The 13,785-nt window shown below is 34.3% G+C and overlaps 2 long non-coding RNA genes across 3 annotated transcripts; both read right to left on the minus strand.

Moving 5' to 3' along the window:
- Window positions 1-8,475: 8,475 nt before the first annotated feature.
- Window positions 8,476-10,371, minus strand: LOC122407680 (uncharacterized). Of its 2 annotated transcripts, none has more exons than XR_006260252.1 (3): window positions 10,260-10,371; window positions 9,193-9,477; window positions 8,476-9,085 (listed from the first exon to the last, which is right to left on the minus strand). It is a non-coding gene; the product is annotated as an uncharacterized lncRNA (long non-coding RNA). The 2 variants fall into 2 exon arrangements; XR_006260251.1 differs by having other exon boundaries at window positions 8,476-9,100.
- Window positions 10,372-10,900: 529 nt separating this feature from the next.
- LOC122407681 (uncharacterized) lies at window positions 10,901-12,209 on the minus strand. Its single transcript, XR_006260253.1, has 3 exons — window positions 11,808-12,209; window positions 11,263-11,406; window positions 10,901-11,095 (listed from the first exon to the last, which is right to left on the minus strand). It is a non-coding gene; the product is annotated as an uncharacterized lncRNA (long non-coding RNA).
- Window positions 12,210-13,785: the final 1,576 nt, after the last annotated feature.

Genomic DNA, 13,785 nt, shown 5'->3' on the forward strand with positions numbered 1-13,785 from the left:
TCACCCGCGGTCGGCCTAGCAGCTGGAGGAGCCGACATCGTTGAGCCAATCAGAATGCGTAGAGGCAACAACTCTACTACCACTAACTACGTCAAAACGCGTATACGTATACGTCGAACTCGTGATGTGTCAGTAACTTTTGCATAATCTTGAGCCCGTGCAAAGTTTTTTCTCAGCAATTACGCCACCGATCGTGTTGATTTTGGGCGCAATCGAAAGAGAATTTCTTAATTAGCTGAAAGTTCAATTTTCAAAGCCTCAGATGACTCATAACTTCGGTAATTCAAAAAAATCACTTGCCAATTTTACCCCCACCACGGCGAATCGTTTTATTCAGAGAAAGTATACTCGGCAAGAGCCTCGGGCCAGCAGACGACAGGGCTGTCAATGTACTTGTCCCGAGACTCTACCGAGTCTCTTGATACTATTGATTACGGAAAGGCTTCAAAATGATTGAGTTTTTTCTTATATAATATAAATTGCAGACAACAAAGTAACGGAGCTAATATTATGAGGAAAATTAAAAAAAAAAATTCAAATAGATTTGTTCTTTTCGTTTTATGACGTTATTTTTTCGTTTTTACTCTTTTACATTCAGATTTATATCGGGGAAAACGGATCATAGTCTATGAAGTACAGGAACCAAAAATGATACCTAAATTATAGACCAAAATGAAAAAAATGAACCAGAATTATAGATTTGGTGAAAAATCATTCAAACGAAACAGTATCTTTTTGCCATTTTGACCATATTTTATTTTCATATTAATCGTAATCGGTATATAAAGTAACATTTTAAAATTTGAATTTTTTACTAATTTTTGATTCTTATCAACACACTATAAAAACCGTTCCTTCATTTCGACCAATTTTCATTCAAATTCATCTAAAAAATATCAATCGCAGCAGGTGATTAAAATAATATATTGAGAAGAATTGTGGAGATTTCATTTTCGCACGAGTTTGGTTATCATGATTCATGGACTTGAAATCGATTCAAAGAGATAATGTCGTTTTTCTATTCCAATATTTTTCCCTTAGATTGGTAACTGAAATTTAAGGCCTTAGTGCTTGATTTCGATTTCGGTTGTGTTTTATATTGAGTTTCATTCGGATAAAAACGCAACAATTGTTTTTTTTTAGTAATTTTTGACGTCGGAAATTTTATTTTCAACATCTCTTTCCTTGCTATGAATTATAAGTACACGATTAATTTCATATTAAGATTTTCAGGACCCTCTGTAGCCAATCTAATCAAAATGTAGATTACTGCTTATAAGTTACTGATTGAAATGAATTTGTAATTTCATTTAATGAGCTCTTAAGCACGGAATATCATGAAAATAATGAATAGTAATCGATATGGGTTTTTATTCATTTCATAAGATCGGAGTAAAATTCCATACTGAATGATCGAATACCGAACGTTATACCAATTTAAATAGTTTCGTCACGCGCAATCCCAACTTATAACTTATTAACTTATAACATCAAAATGCGAAAGTAACTCTATCTGTTCCCCTTCAAGCTTAAACCACTGAACAGATTTATTTAGATCAAATTTGGTATGAAATACTTTGAGTCCCGGGGAAGAACATAGGATAGTTTTTATCACAGAAATCATCTCATAAAGGTGTGATCTTCAAGTATGGAATATGGAACTCATAATATTCGAACTACTGAGACAAAAGTCACGGGCAGAATCTAATTATATTGGAGTGAGAAAAAAATATCGTAATTGTTTTGAATTTCATGTGTTTTACCAGCTTTCGTTAATAAATACTAGATTAAAATACAAAATATAGAACAGAAGAAATACAGCATTTCAATCACAACCGCTTACTCATCAATACATTGGAAAAAAATTTCTCACATTCTTTTCTCCATTATATGTATTGGAATCGAAATCTGTATTCTATGCATTCAATGTTGGAAATCTTTCAGTTCATTTATCAGTAAGTTTTGTAACTCACTATAATTTACTCATGAGTTTTTTAACCCGCCATTAGAAAAAAGTGAATGGGCACTTTGTGTATGGGACAGCGGCAATCCATTCATTAACTAGTTTGTTTGTAACCAGCGCTCAGTGTATGAGCGCTCATTTTATGAGACAGCAGCGATGAAGCATTCTGCTGCGAGCTTTTTGATCACTAACCCATCGGTGAGAGAGCGGTTCTACTTTTTTTATGAAAATTGTAATAGATATAGATTCAATAACTTATTCAATCTAAACCGCATAATCATTAACCCATTAAAGACAGAAGTCTGTTGTCAAGAGACTCTGTAGAGCCTTCGACATGTTATTCTATCCATGGAGCAGGTAAAGGTTTTATATCATAAAATGTAGTGTTCGGTGATTCCACTTTTATAATCAAGTTTAAAAGAAAAAATATATTACCTTTGCTGATCTGCGAAGGAATTGATTTCATTGAAAGTCGATGTATGATTTAAACACCTTTACTTTTCCTTCCTAGATATTATTTTAGTGCCTAGGTCAGATTACCTGCGAATGAGTAATTCCCACATATTTAGACATAAAGATAGAGAAATTACATATAAATCCATTTGAACAAATCAATTTTGCCATTAGCTTGGACAGTGCGTACAAAATCCTTTTTTATTTGAATTACTTTTTCTATATAAGGGAACGGTTTTCATAAAATAAAGAAGAAAATTATTTCCGTAATGTTTGTTCAATTCTATGACATTCTATGATTGTCTATAAAATTTCGTTAATCCATTGGTTGATAAGAATCACTTTTATTTTTTCGTATCAGATTATGAAACCCTACAGAATTTAATTTCGAAAAAAGAGAAAAGATACCTACGAATCATCCATCCAAAACCATACACAATATGATCCAAAACCATACACAATGACGAATTGAAGCCTATATAGGGACGAAAAGCACTTATCACTACTCACTGGCGTCTAAAGAAGAAAAAACTGAGGATTATTTCAACAAAAATGAGGAATATTATAATTCACGAAAAGAAGGAAAATGTTTACATGAGTTGTGAACACTGAATGTTATAACAATCAAATTAACCATGGCATAAAACTTCTACTCGCACGGACTCTTCATATTAGTTCGGATTTTTTCCGATAAGCGGCTACGTATCGAACATGTACAACTAGCATCAGATTGAGGGGACTCAGGATAAAAGCAGCTATTCATTCAAAATAATGAAGTGAAAAACAAAGAATTCCAACAAACTTCAACGGATAACCAATCAACTTCATTCATGGATGAATTATGTAAAAAAAAAAATGTTTTTTGTTCTATGCAGTGGAACTACAATTGGGTTGAGTTGAGTTTGTGCGCTGGAGTTGGGTAGCCAAACTATTCAACTTTGGTGCTCTATTCCGATTTTTCCATTCTGTTTTCAAAGCTAATTGTTTGTTTTTAGTTAAATCGGAGTGTTTGTTTGATAATATTAACATTAATAATTGAAATTAGAAATTCATGGAAATTAACCCCAAAATCGAGATTAATCGACGCGGAAACGTTTGACAAAGAATATTATTCTAAAAACATATTTTCGATCATAGTTTATGTTGAAAACTGAAAAAGTCACAAAAGGAGAGCAAATTTTGGGTTGCTGTCAAAAACAACCGCAGCGCCGATAGGTGACTAGTGCTGATATCATGGATAAGATTACAACAATTGTTTTTTTTTTTTAATTTTCAATAAATCAATAATACATTGATCGTAGTTAATGTTGAAAACTAAAAACGTCGCAAAAGCAGGGCAAAATTTGTGTTGCTGTCAGAAACAACCGCAGCGCCGTTAGGTGACTAGTGCTGATATCATGGATAAGATTACAATTGTTTTTTTTAAATTTTCAATAAAGTTTAAAAAGATTTTCGATTAACCGAACGATTGAACAATAAAAAACAAACGAGAAAATATGTGACCGAGTGAAACCGGGGAGTTCCCGCCGTTGTCTGACATTTACAGACTACTCGTTACCGACCGACAGTAATTTCCTCTGAATCGCACGATATAAAAAAAAGTTATGAATTATTCACGAAGAAATAAAATTATATCACGATATAAAAAAAGTTATAAATTATTTGCGAAGAAATAAAACCTATTCCTTTTATGTAAAGGCAGAAAAGTAGCACAGAGATATTTTGCCCCTATCTTTACCGCTGCCATCTAGCGGGAATGTGGGTGTTCATGATGCGAAACGCCATCTCATGGAAATAGAAATCTTCTTTAGTTCAAGTTATATGACGATTGGCGCCCAAAAACCATTTCGATCACTGCAGTCATCCCGAAAGGTAGTAAGTATATTTTTAAATTTTACGTGTGCATCTTTTTTATTTTTTTTTCGAATTTATTATATGAACTAATCATAGTGCGATCCGGTTCATTAAGATCACACAATTGGTTTGTTCGCGCTGACGAACTTTCTGCACTATTATGCACTTTCGTGAGTTACAACATTACTATAATATATATGTATATATATAGCAAGTGCACAAAGTTTAGCCAACACGAACAGACCTAATATATCGTGGTTGACTGCGAATTGTTTTGCGATATATGTTAAAAAATGCGTACAAAAGTTTGAGGCTCTGCTTAGATAGATGTCTTGTAAAGTTTCAGCGTATTGCCGACGTTGCAAACTTCACGATTTTCGAACAAAGCCTCAAATTTTCGTACAAGTAAAAATCGTGAATGTCCCAAATTGAATTAAATGTTTTTTTTTTTATTATTTCCAAGCAATGCAACAAAATATCGAGCGTGACGAGATAGAGTTGGTTGGTGGTGCTGCCAACAATTTTCCAGCACCACCACAAAGAATTGAAGAAGAGGAACCAGGTGAGGCACTGGTGGAACTACCACCAGAACCACCAGTAGAGCTACCGCAGCGACCTGGACTAAGACCTGCCCCAGATGTACCACCTGGTCCGCAAGATGGACGACCTGCAAACCGTGAGTAATAAAGGCTGCTTGTTTGTACCAAAATTGGAATCTAAATGAAAATTACAATATTTATACTTGTTTTTTTTTTTTATTTTCAATAATAAATTTGATTCTTTGTTCTTACTCTAGAACGTCGTGGTACAAGAGCAGGGTGGAGGGTTCGGCAGACACTGAAGATGAAGTTCCTCAGCCAACTCCACCACCTCTCAGCCGATCATCTTGCCAATGAGGCTATGCGGTCCAGGCGCCACAGATGGCACAGAAATCCAGGCCGTCGGGGTGGTCAAGGTGGCCCAAGAGGCCAAGGTAATCCGGGTGGTCTAGGTGGCCCAGGCGGTCAAGGCCCCTTGGGTGACCAAGGTGGTCACAATTAATAAAAGAAACAAAATTACAATCTGTCTATTATTTAAAATCCCAACTCACATATATATAGTTGAAAATTAATCAATTTTTCTCACCTCATACAGCGATTGCTGGGATACCTCACCGCATACAGCGACACAGCAATTGCTGGTATACCTCACCGCATACAACAATACAGTAATTGCTAGTACACCTCAGTGCATACAGCAATACAGCGATTGCTAGATATATATCTCACTGCATCCAGTAACTGAAAAAATTATATATACCGGCATAAATTCAGAAAGTTCTAACATGTGATGAAAGATTTAATTTGTGGTCCGTTAATCATTTCAGTATATTAATTTTTTTCTTTGAGTGTAGTTTAATTCAAAACGCAACAGAAAACATCCATCATGTTCCTAAAAGTTTTTGATTATTTTTCATTTTCAACGCGTGAAGTGAAAAATCATTCTGTGTGTTGAAGTTGATGAAATCTCTCCGTTCCTTATCGTTCCTCTGCTTTTTTTAGTCTTCTGCTTTAATACTTAAAACGAATAAACAATATATGTAGAAGAACTAAATTCATGAAAGTAATATATTTAGTTTGTAAATTTGAATTAAAAAATTATATTCAATTGAATATTCAATTGAAATTTTGATTTTGAACTTTTCTTGGGTCAATCGCTATTAGAGAAATCATTCCGCGATCAATTATTCTCAAGTAGTTTTTGGTAAATTAGATTGAGGAATGAGGAATTGCTGCTGTTTAATTATTCATGTGATTGCTAAAACTATTGGTTTCTTCTTGCTGATCTCTGCTCTTGCCAAATTTATAATGATTCGATTAATTATTCTGATTTCGTCAAAATGGTAGCTTTTAAAACTCGGCACCGGTTTTCCTTTTCATTCTCCATCGAAGCATGCTGACTCATTTCGTCATGCATATCCATGCTGTAATAATTCTCATGAAGCATGAAGATAGATGGGTAATTCGGTGACTATAGAATTTGCGAATTAAACGGGTTTTCTAATTTGTGAAGTAATTTTGTGAATCAAACTTTAAAGCCATACTTCTAGATTTAACGTGTTGACAAACATCAATTTCAGTTGGAAAACAGAAGGAAATTTGGGTATAAGTGAAATATCAATGTACTAGAATAAATATTTGCGCTTACGCGGTCTTGCATTGGCGCGAAGAATTTCATCACTTCTACTTCCATAAACTTTGCAGTAGAATTTCAGCTTTGATTATTTTTATTCAATATATATTTTTAATGAACGTGTGATTTAATTGCCTAAGAAATATTTTGAATCTAAATTTTCCTTCAAATTACTGCTCCGGTGCATAAATTTTATTAAAATTTTGTCGAACTTGACAATAAATTGAAATAAAAAAGGGTAGAAAGAACGCTGTACTGTCTGAGCATTTTATGCAATCCTGGAGCAGCAGAGAAACGTCAAAAATGAATTTTCTCCTCCTAATTTGAGATTCTATTTATGATTTTTATTAAATTTTTTTATCATTTTTATTACATACTATTTTACTACTCAAATAACAATGCGCGATCGACCTCTCTTGATTTGCTGCATCAGAAACGAATTTCGTTTTCGAAATAACGGATTGGTTGAGTGCCACAGCTCTCGAGTTGATCATCGACGTAAATACTCGTTGCGACATTGTTGTTTCCCGACCTAACTTTACGCTTATTTTTATCTTAATATGACAAACGGTATTTCTAATTTTCCAATCGTCTACAAACGAAGGAAATTAAAACATTCAATGTCAGGATACATAATTATTTTCGCGGTAGTTACCATCGGTCGGTAATAAGTGATCAGTAAATGTTGCAACGTAGCAAGGATTCCCCATTTTCACTCCGTCACGTATTTCATCTAGAACAAAAAAACCCTCAGACACATGAATCGGGGGTTTCAATAATTTTTGGTGGGGTGGTAGAAGGGCAGGCTATGACAACGACCAAATATTATGTTCAACTGGGTCTCCATAAAAAAAAATTGAAGGTTGAGATTGAATAGAATATTTATCATTACAAAACTACAGTTAAATGATAGCCTCGTTGTAACGCGCTTGGCCGTGAAATCTATGGTCTCAGGTTCGAGATTACATTTTTTTTTATAAATGATTATAATATGAAAAAGTTAAAGCACCCGCTGTGGTTGATGTTAGAATTGTAGTAAACCCCAAACGCCCTCAGCTGACGTCAAACTCATAAGCGAAGCTGCTACTGCTCCTTTTGAACACATTACAAATGGAAATGTAAGTGTCCCATATAACTCGCAAAGTATGAATTATTCCAAAACTATCGTTTTGCTTCATTTGTCATGCAAATGTGGATAATAAAACAACATTGGGGATTTCGGCCTAATTTTTTTTTTACTGCTATCTAGTGGCGTCACAGACAATCGTCGAAAGTACTGCCATCTCGTGAAAGAAAGAGTTAATTTTGTTTAAACAGTTAAACATTTAACCGTTGACAAGAAAACGATCATTCGACGATCACCTGTTGCTGAGAAAAGACGTAAATATTTTTTCACTTTTGGGGTTTGCAAATGGTGTTTTTATTTACTGATGGTTAATAAATTAAAATGTTCGGTGTTATTACCGTAATTGTAAGAAATAACTGGCAAATTGAAATGATTTTTTTTTTCAATTGTAGAAAATGGAAAACTTAAATGCCGCTGAGGTTCAGGAGCTCAATGTCGCTGATGGCGGTAATAATGAAGAAGTGGAAGTTCCATCACAGGATCCACCAGTGCCACCAGCATCTGCTGCGAGGCAGGCACCTGGCCCGCAGGAGGACAATAATAGACCCATGAATCGTAAGTAAAACGAGCTCGGGATCATTAATTCCTTTTCTTTTCGGCTCCGATTTATGAAAATTGTTAACTATTCCAGGGCGAGGCACTCGAGCTGGCTGGAGAGCTCTCGAGAATTTACAACTCGAGTACTTACAGCGCCTACAAATGCTCGCCTCGCAAGCTTTGGCCAGGCAAGCATTACGAGCCAGACGAGATCGTAGGGCGTGGGGTCGTCGTGGGAATTGGCGTGGCCGTGGCACCAGGGTGGCCATGGTGAGCAAGGTGGTCAATGAAAAGTTTCAATAAAAGAATTATATTCTATAAAGATGTTTTTTTAAATTTATTTCTTACTAAAGTATAGCTCCGTCAATGAACTGTTCAAGACCGGTGCTATTTCCGATTCCTTTTTCCTACAAATTTCTTCATACGCACTTTATTTTTTTCACTTTTACCTTTTCCAAAATTTCTTTTGAACATTCTAACGAAGACTTGATTCACTTGAGGGTTTAAAATTGCAGCACTCAGGATTGATTTGTTCTGCTGGATAGGAAAAATTGTTCAATCCACCACTTTCGAGTTCTTCGCTTTTATACCATGAAAGCCGCTGCTGCAATCAAAGTTGAATTCTCTTCAGCATCAAATTCATCCACTGCGATTTCATCTGTAAACATGCTTGCGTATTTTGGATATCAATTTTTTTTCTTTTCGAAGAAAAAGAATAAAAAGTAGAATATTATATTTGTTTGAAAACTATTGCCTTTTCCAAAAGATATTCTTGACATTTTAGTGATGGCTTGATTCACCTGAGTGTCCAAATTGCAGCGCTCAGGATGATTGTTCCGCTGGATGGAAAAAATTGTTCAATATACCGCTTTGTATGTAGTTCTTGGCCTTCACCATGGAAGCCGCTGCTACAAATCAAAGCTGATTCTCTTTAGCCTCAACTTGATTTACTGACATTTCCTCCATAGAAATGCTGGCGCCTGTTAAATATTACACTGCAGATATAACAGAAATTATTTTGAAAAAATGTTTGTTAGCTGTTCAAATTTCATGAAAAAATCATAATGAAAAAATTGCTGCCCCTTACATCTTTTACTGGATTTTTCTTTTTTGAGCGCCGGAAGAAATCTGCGACGTGACATCAAAGTTGTTACGTAACCGTCGGTACAAGTTTGCTCAATCACTCGAGTTAGCCATTGACAGATTTCTGGATAAAAGCGCCCATGAATGATTCCAAAACTATCTTAGCTTCTCGTTCGGTAATAGCAATAGTTTCCGCAAGAGTCCTCGTCCCCATACCGTAAATCATACCGTAGCACAATTGTTTTGTTTTCTGACGCATGTTATCGTCGATCTGGACCGTTGAGAATGTCTTTTTAAATAAAAAAGTTGAATTATACAAACAATTATTTTTCATTTTTCCCTTATGATCAGTTGAAAAAATGGATTAAATCGAAATAACTCGTTTGGAAATACTTCAAAATAAAATTCTGGGAAATAAAAAAATGTTATTCTTTAATTTGATTTTCCGCACTTTTCTTACATATATCAAATTTTATGTGAAAAATGTTTCTTTAAATACAAAAAAGTTCAATTATAGAAACAATTTTTTTTCATTTCTCCCTAATGTTCAGTTGAAAAAATGGATTTGAACTTTTTCGAAATAACTCATTTGGAAATACTTGAAAATGTATAATCTCGGGAAATAGAAAAATGTAATTATTCTTTAATTTGATTTTTCGCACTTTTCTTACATATATGAAATTTTATGTGAAAAATGTTTTTTTAAATACTGAAGTTGAATCATAGAAACAAATTTTTTTCATTTTTCCCGAATGGTCAGTTGAGAAAATGGAAAACCACGTTGAATCAAGAGACAAAATGAACACATCTTATCCTCCGCAACGTTGTACCATCGAAATGCAATATTTTTGAAAATATCACTTTTTTTTATGTAAAATTCAGTAGAAATGTGGCTCTTTTGAGAAATGTGCCAAGATCTTCATCCCAATTGACAATAAACAGCTGATAATATTAGATTTCCATTCATAGGAACAAATGCCATTCGAACACTAATTACATAGCTGTCGTCGTGAGAATTAAAGTGACGTTGTTTATTTAACAGAAAAAGGGATTTTTTTGACAGTTTTTTACCTGAATTTGCGTTACTCCTAGTTTTCGCTAAGACGATACTAGTCGATCTATGGAATTTTCACAGTGCTCCAAAACGGCTGTGCTGGTACTCATTTTTTTAGCCTTGCTTAATTCCAGAACCTAAAATTTATTTAAAGATAAATTTAAATCCACATTCAACGTAAAAATTGGATTTTTTTCCAACTAGAGAATATGCTATACTCTCTAATTGAATCATTTCTTCCTGAATTACTTGCGATAACTCTGGGAGGGATATGAGAATTACGCCCAAACCACTGAGATTCATACGGGCAAGCAAAGACAGAATTTTTTCAACATCTGTAAATTTTATTCAAATTCGGTATTCGAAAATGACAAAACAATTGTTTTGTCTTTTGCAGGGTCATTTGAATTGATATATTGTGCAAGGTAAAAATACTGCTTGATTTTATTACAAAACATAAAAAAAGTTGAAAAGTTTCCAACAATATTGAACTACATGCTTCCAATATAAGACTTTTTACATTTAATTGTAACAAAAATTGGCCTTCAGGAAAATTCTGCAATCTGCCAATTGAATAATGATTTAACTTTTGGTTTTAATGTTCTAGTATGTTTCTATGGAGAAATGATTAATAAAATGGTTACCAGGCCGTTGAAACATCGATCCGAATTGTCTGAATTCAATAATCAGTCTGCGGTTATTGGATCGAGAAACTTGCACGATTATGTCATTCTGCCGCAATTGTACAAAATCTTGTACATTTCCTTGAATGAAAAACAGCGAACTGTCAGGCTTGATGTGATTAGTATACGCATCAAAAGATCCGGCCTTTCTTCAATGGGTACCTTAGATTCTACAAAATATTTTTGTTAACTTTTGCAAGAAAATTGATGTTTACGATAGATTTGTTGGAATGACCATTCCAACCACCTACACAATGAATATCGGTATACGCTGCCAATAATAAATCATTGCACAGGACATTTGTATTGGAATAAATCACCGAAGTGTAATATTTACCTAGAATGAAGTCCAAGCCATCGATAACCAGGTGTGCGAGATGATCAAAATTAAGCAATTTTCTATGCCCTTCTTGATAAATAAACTGAATAAGGTATCTGAGCACGGAAACACCAATACTTGCCGATCATTGTAGATGTCAGCCTATAAATTCATGAGTTATTATTTGTTTAACACCACCAAAATTGTGATTTTAAAAATACTTTGCCACGATACATTTGTCAGGCCGGCTATTCCAACCAGCTACACAATGAATGTCAGCTTCCGATAAATCATTGCAAAGGACATTCATATATCATATTTAGAACATTCAATGTTGAGTACAGAATCAGAATTAGTGGATTAAGACCCTTTGGTATGATAAATATGAACAGAATCAGAATCAGTGGATTAGGACCTTTCGGTATGATATGATAGATTCTATTAAGTATTGAAAAGTTTTGAGGTTCAAAATTTTAGCCAATGATTTATTTTTGATTTTTTTCTCTAACTTTTGCAAATTTATATTTTATTGAATGAAGGCTAGTTATTGAATAAAATTGTACCTTTTTAACGTTGAGTGCGTATGAATCTGGGAACGAAATTGTGTATTTTCGATGTCGATCGATCAGCCGCATTGATTTTTCGAACGTACGAACACTTCTTTTCTCACCAAAATATCGCAATTGATTTTTCCTCAGACGAGTGGAAATGCACTTTTCGAAGTGTACATGAATTTCACAAATTGTTTTTTCATATGGAGTCTGATTCAGATTTTAGATCTGTTGAGAACATTTTTGACGTAGAAGATGAGATGACCGTCGATGCCATTTTCTTCATTTTCAATATAATTTTTTTTTTCATCTGTCGTTTCATTCAAATAAATCTATGTTTAGAAACAGCTCACGATAGAATAGAACGACACAATTAACTGATCACTACGAATTCATCCAACACACGATACACACATCCCGATCTTCGCACTGTCAAAACAACATAACCCTTTTTCAAACTATCACGGTTATATAGCGACGAGGTGGAGGTGCTGGGTGACGTCAGTCCACGACACCGCCGTGAAGTTAGCCCCAGGGACATGAGGCCTTTGATGGTATTATATACAGACACGTCAAAAAATGTGTTTAGTAACTTGTGCATAATTTTAAGCCCATGTACGCCACTGATCATGCTGATTTTAGGCGCAATCGAAAGAGAATTTAATAATACAATGACTCATGAATTTCGTAATTGAACAAAATGACATGCCGATTTTACCCCCACCACCGCGAATCGTTACTAGACTCTACCGAGTCTCTTGTAAATATTGCGTTATTAAATAGAAGCCAAAAAGCCAGCATATTCGCATATAGTAGAGTGCAGCAGACTCACGTAATGCAGGCTTTTAATACTTGGCGTCGAGCCGCGTTGCCGCGTCTCTTAAATTTTTTTTTCATAATTTTTATCGATTACTCCCCATCATCATTTTATTCCGAAAAATAAGGCTCTCTCTGCGCGACCGTGACCATTAAAATCGAAAAGGATATGAATTAAGGTTCATGACAGAGAGCTTAGGTTTTACGGTTCAACATTTGCAAGTAAATAAAATAACTTGATTTATTTTGCGTAAAATAATCGCTCAATGTCATGCAATTTTACGCATTTGCATAAAATTATGAATCAACAACAAACGAGTTTTTTATATTATATATAATAATACTAACTTGGAAAAAGACACTCCCTTTGTCCTTGAAATTATTATACTTAACTCCTTAGAAAAGAAACTCCCCTTATCCTTGAAATTGAAAAAACGATCTTCGGTCTATCCTCTCAACCCCCCAAATCCTCAAATGGTTACTTCTGGATTCACGAGGAATTGAAACCGAGATATCGCGTCGCATAACATTCAATTTCCGGATCATTTTTTCATGGAATTTGAAATGAAAAAAAAACGTTGTCTTGGCTTATGTCTCGGACAATGAGGATTTTTTTCTGTAATCGTAGTTTCTTTTGCCTTTTTGGAACTAAAAAGTATGAGAGTATCTCGATCGTTAGCCGATATATGAATCGGCTTGTGACATCCAATTTATTTCACAATTAAAACTCGTTTTTTCACGAAATTGGAAGTGAAAAAACATTGCCTTGGTTTTTCTCCAGGGCAATAGAGATTTTTTCCTACAGCTATAGTAGTTTATTTTTCTTCTTCAAATTACATCTCATTAAATTCTGAATTCCTCTTTCTTTTCGGAGGAATTTGAATTTGGATCATTTTTCTCGAAAATGAAAGTAACAACAAAGTAATACGAAATACGGATCGCGAGTTGCTTAATAGATAACAAATAATACACAACAGATAATAGAATGTAGACGTTTAAGCGTCTTTGAGAAATGAAAAATCTTTGAACGCAAACCAATTTTGTTTTAGTTTTATTTGATTAATGAAATTGAATTCAATTCGATTGAACGAATACACAAATAGCGAAACATAAGTAATTAACATGCGAAAAAGAAAAATAAGAGAATTTTTTATTCAAGTGATAAATGAAAAAT

This window comes from Venturia canescens, chromosome 3, assembly GCF_019457755.1.
Source record: "Venturia canescens isolate UGA chromosome 3, ASM1945775v1, whole genome shotgun sequence".
Taxonomy (NCBI): domain Eukaryota; kingdom Metazoa; phylum Arthropoda; class Insecta; order Hymenoptera; family Ichneumonidae; genus Venturia; species Venturia canescens.